Source organism: Dama dama, chromosome 11 (assembly GCF_033118175.1).
Source record: "Dama dama isolate Ldn47 chromosome 11, ASM3311817v1, whole genome shotgun sequence".
Taxonomy (NCBI): domain Eukaryota; kingdom Metazoa; phylum Chordata; class Mammalia; order Artiodactyla; family Cervidae; genus Dama; species Dama dama.
This window is the reverse complement of record NC_083691.1, coordinates 76,148,873-76,154,619: the sequence shown is the minus strand read 5'-3', so window position 1 is coordinate 76,154,619 and position 5,747 is coordinate 76,148,873.

Below are 5,747 nucleotides of genomic sequence, written 5' to 3'. Positions count from 1 at the left end.
TCTTAGGTGCTCAGACCAAAAGTTTGTTGGCTCAGCCTCACCCACCCATTGGCAGACAACCAATGTCTAGGCCTATTTCCAGAATTATGATGACAATAATAAAACAACAGTAGTAACAACTACAGAGTAACTACTGGGAAGATAAGAACCTGATCTACTTTGATCACTGCTGTGTTCATGTTCTCATAATTCAGACAGAGCCATTCAATAGTAGGTACTCAGTAAATATCTGAGGAATAAAAGAATCAATGAGTAGCATCTACCAAGTGCACATCAAGCCCCAGGGATGGCACAAGGCCTTTTTCACATGTGACCTAATTTTAACCCTCCCAACAACCTCCTTCAGTGCAGCAGATGGTACTGTACTAATTTTATTAAGGAGGAAAATTAAGATTTAGCGAAGGAGCCACATATGCAAACATTTTTGTTTGCCACAAACATTTTTGGAGCCACACATTTTTGCTTCTGCAAAAAATGGCAGAAGCAGAATTGGGACCCAGTTCTGTCCATTTTTTAGCCCACTGTATTATATGGATCCAGCCCGATGAGTCCTCAAGTCACCCTGGTCTTTCCCACCCTTCCCCTAGAAAGACAGAGCCAGAGGTTGCAACTGACAACACCCAGGCCAAAGCCCTCATCAGTCAAGTCACATTCTATGATTCATGGTATAAGAATGGTAAACCCTTGGCTGCCAGAAGTGTTCTTGGTTCCCTACTCTTGGATTTGGGATGCCAGGCTCCAGTGATGGCCCAGGACCCTCAGGAAGTTCTGCACAGGGGTACTAGATGATCATCCAGAGTTCTGGCCAGGGATGCCAGAAATTCCTCCCATGGGGACCACCCTTAGTCCCTCCCTCCACATCCAGCCCCATTGTGCATTCCAGGCTGGTATCTTAGATAAGAGGTGGGACTTCAGTTATTTGGCAATCCAGATGCCTGAAACAGATACAAAGACTATAAACTGTCCCCAAACTTCCATTCTTTATTTATAAGAGAACTTCTGAATTTTCGCTGGGTATATGGCTTCCAGTTTTTTATGACCATATAACTAAATTCTACTCAATAGGATAGCACTAGAATTAGTATGTACTTTCACTAGGTCAGTGATTCTCAACCAGGAGTGATTTCTGCCTCCTCTCCCCAGACATTTCTGGTTGTCACAAATGAAGGGTGCTTTGGTATCTAATGGGTAGAGGACAGGGATGGTGCTAAACATCCTACAATGCACAAAACAATCCCCTGCAAAAAAAGAATTATCTGGCCCAAAATGTCAACAGTGTCAAGGCTGAGAAATTCTGTTCTAGATCATGCCCTTAAAAGGAATGTACATGCCCTTCTCCAGTCATTTCCTCTTTTCCTCCAAGCTATGAGTTAAGGAAAAATTGAGCCATGTCCTTGGACCTAGAAACAGAAACCAGATGTTTGGAGACTAGAGCCACCGTAGCAGCCCTGGACTGCCTCTCTCCATTATTACCAAGAGAAAGAGATAGTCTCTTCTGCTTAAGTCTTTCATTATAGCAGCTTAGCCTATACCCTAACTGAAACAATACATTTTAAGAGGACAGTGACCTGGGTCCCCTGAAATGACATACACAGTCATCAGGGTCCAGACTATGTCCCTTGGCCCATACTCCCAGACCATTCTCTGGTGCTATCTGAGATGGTTTCCTCATCCCAGGATAAGTAGGATTTCCATTTGGTATAATTTCATGTTATTCCTTTTCTCCCATGTTCATTTTCTCTCTCTCTCTCTGTCTCTTTCTCACCCTTCCTCGCTGTACCTGTTGTTGTTCAGTCACTCCATCATGTCCAACTCTTTGTGACTCCATGGACTGCAGCATGCCAGGCTTCCCCATCCTTCACTATCTCCTGGAGCTTGCTCAAACTCATGTCCATCAAGTCGATGATGCCACCCAACCATCTCATCCTCTGCTGCACCTGTCTCCTCATGCCTTCAGTCTTTCCCAGCATGCCTCCCTAAACACATCTATGGGCTTCCCTGGTGGCTCAGATGGTAAAGAATTTGCCTTCAGTGCAGAAGATCCGGGTTCAATCCCTGGATGGGGAAGATCTCCTGGAGGGAGAGCATGGCAACCCACTCCAGTATTCTTGCCTGGAGTATCTCACGGATGGAGGAGCCTGGTGGCCTATGGTCCATAGGATCACAAAGAGTTGGACACTACTGAAGCAACTTAGCATGCACATATACAACTGTTAGGTAGTTAGAATAGGGAAAAGGAGTCCAGAATGGTGGTGGCTAAAAGACCTGGAAGGGAAAAGCCCGCAAAAATAGAACAAAGGAAGGTCCGAGGACCAGAGTGAGGACCTCACGTAAAACAAACAGCACTCCTGGCTGGCCCAATTTACATAAGACAGCCCCAGGGAGAGAAAAACATATAAAAAGAGGAGCCAAAGCTCTCTCTCTCTCTCTCTACCTCCCGCGCCGCTGGGGCCCTCTTCTCTTCACATCTTTGGGTTGACATGCCCTCCTGCCTCGAGGCTGGATTTTCCTGCTATTATCTAAATAAAATAGAGCTGTAACACTGATTTGTCTAAGAGCTATAACACGGTCCGTTCAAGACCTGAGAGCTATAACACGGTCTGTCCAAGACCCGAAAGCTGTGACATGCCGAGGGGGCTTTAACATCCGTCACTCCAAATTTTTGTTGTGATGGGACAAAAATCGAGGAGCATACACTCACCTGACACAAACATGGCTATGTCCAATCTCCAAAACTGTGACTGTTATGTTACAAGGCACAGGGGAATTAAGGTTGCTAATCAGCTGACTAAGGAGAGTAATCTTGGATTATTCACATGAGCCCAATATTGTCACAAAGGTCCTTATCAGCGAAAGGGGGAGGCAAAGAGGCAAAGACAGAGCCATGAAGTGTGAGAAGTACTCCACAGCCCAAAGCTGACTTTGAAGGTGAAGTGGGAGCCACAAGCGATGGAATATTGCAGCCTCTAGAAGCTGGACTAGGCAAGGAAATGGATTCTCCCCTAGAGCCTCCAACCCTATGTGAGTTTAGCCCAGAGGCCCATTCAGGATATCTGACTCCCAGAACTGTAGGACAGTCAACTTATGGTGTTTTAAGTGTATGATAATTTACTAAGCAGCCATTGGAAATAAATATTAACCTGTCTTCCTTTCTCCTCTTTCCTCTCTCTCTCCCTTTCCAGGCTCTATTTATCCTCTATGAGAGTCTGAGCGAGTGTGGCACACAGACCAAAGTCCAAGCTGGTCAACTTCTGGGGCTTCCTGGAAGCCTCTTACCTGTAAGCTAGAATGAACACCTGGGAGAAGAGTCTGGTTATGCCAACCTGGAGCATGGGCTGGGTCCAGCCACTCGTGGTTTTGGGACTAATTCTCTTTATGATTTGCTTTCAGAAACATATACTTCATCTGCCCCCAAGATCCTGCAGTAAGTAGCCCAGTCCTGCTCTTTACGAAATTCAGGTTATCATCAGATTATCTGCAATTCCAAAGGTGCCTCTGCCCAAAGCCAAAGGGACCACTAGGTGATAGACTGACTGGAGGTGGAATTAGCCAACCCTCTAATTCCAAAGTGTTTAGCTTTGGAGCACAAAAAGTTAAACACCTTCTTGCAACACATTGTAAACATGTCAGTGTGTTTAACATGTTAACCGTCCTCTGTTCTCCTGCCCACGTGTTTAGAAAAGAAACAGGTTATGATGTTTAACTAGTGAATGGATGTATGTGCTCATAGCAGCTAACACTTTTTAAACACTTGTGGATGCTTAAAATTATGATGTGTTTAAGATTTGAACACGTTTGCTTTTCTACACTCTTAATCCAATGAGTGTTGGCTGCATTTTTTTTTCCCCCCGAACAGCAAGGGTTTGTCCACCTTGCAAAAGTCACTCTGCAATACATTGCTAGAGCTGCAAATTGCATTGTTGTTGGTGTTTTTGTTTGAGCAAGTTTGGTGGGGTGTTTTTTTTTTTTTTTTTAACATTTTCTTTCCTATGTGGATCCCTCACTTGTTATTGTTGTTTAGTGTCTGACTCTGCGACCCCATGGACTGTAGCCTGCCTGGCTCCTCTGTCCATGGGATCATTGCAGGCAAGAATACTGGAGCAGGTTGCCATTTCCTCCTCCAGGGAATCTTCCAAACCCAGGGATCAAACTCATATCTCCTGCTTGGTAGGTGGATTCTTTACCACTATGCCACCTGGGAAATAATAGTCATTCATTGCAGAATGTCTGGAGTCCTATTCTGTTAGAGAATCTAAAGGGTTTTAATGGAATCAGCTCGAAAGCATTACCAATTTCACTATAATTTTAGAAAAGAAAAACCAAAGAGGCTCCTGATTCTGCCCAGGCCACAAAGAAGTGTGTGGAATACCTGGGGTTAAGCCAGGACTCCAGGTGCCACCTGGGGCTCCGTCTACTTGTCTTTTCCACTAGCCTGCTCAAACCAGTAGCTGGAAAAGGCATTAAATCCTCCCACTCCCTCCCAAGCATGGACTCACAGTGTGTAATCATGGAAAGGGTTGTTTGGGGATGATTGTGGATCTGCTTTCCTGTTTCACTGTGCCGGCTCTACCTGAGGCTTCCATCCTCTCTTGCCTGATGTCTCTGGTGATCTCTCCACTAATCCTCATCCACTTGTGTCCACTTATTCCTCTGTACCCCACTCCCACCAGAGTCCCTGTGGACGTAGCCTTTATGTGGCCCTTGAGACCCCCTGCGCTGACCAGCCTTGTTTCTTGCCCATGTCTCCCTCCTTTGCTACGCTTTGCTGGTCTTCTTTCCATCCTCAATACTTTCTGCCCCAGGGCATTTAAATATTCCCTCCTTTCTGATGAAAGTCATTCTTTTTAAGGTCCTCTTCAACTAGATAACTGTTTTAAACAGCAGTGCCTCAGGAAAAGGTCCTCTTAACTATTCACACCCCTCAAATCAAGGTAGACCCCCTGCCCATGCCATCCCAGCAATCTGCCCCTTTAGTACCTTGTCGTTGTTCAGTAGCTCAGTCCTGTCTGACTCTTTGCGACCCCAAGGACGGCAGCATGCCAGGCTTCCCTGTCCTTCACCATCTCCCAGAATTTGCTCAGACTCATGTCCATTGAGTCAATGATGCCATCCAACCATCTCATCCTCTGTCACCCCATTCTGCCCTCGATCTCTCCCAGCATCAGGGTCTTTTCCAATGAGTTGGCTGTTTGAATCAGATGGCCAAAGTATTGGAGCTTCAGTCCTTACAATGAATATTCAGGGTTGATTTCCTTTAGGATTGACTGGTTTGATCTCCTTGCTGTCAAGGGGACTCTCAAGAATCTTCTCCAGCACCAGAGATAGAAAGCATCAATTCTTCACTGCTCAGCCTTTTTTATGGTCCAACTCTCACATCTATACACGACTCCTGTAAAAACTATAGCTTTAACTATATGGACCTTTGTCAGCAACATGATATCTCTGCTTTTTAGCTACCACATATTTAGGTTTGCCTTCCCCCACTGGACTAAGCCTCCCATGAGGGTGGGGTCTACTGCTATCTTTTCATCAGTGTATCCCCAGCCTCCGAGGCCAGACATAAAGTCAGCACCTAATGAATATTTGTCAAGTGGCCAAAGTGACTTCTGGCTCTTCAGCCAATCTTCAGCCAATCTGGGGTCAAGGAAAGAAAGACTGCATTGTGAATTGGGGGCTGTTAGTATAGCCTTTGACTTGGTGCAAGCTGATTAATTTTTCTGATTCTCAGTCTGTCTACATGCTGGATG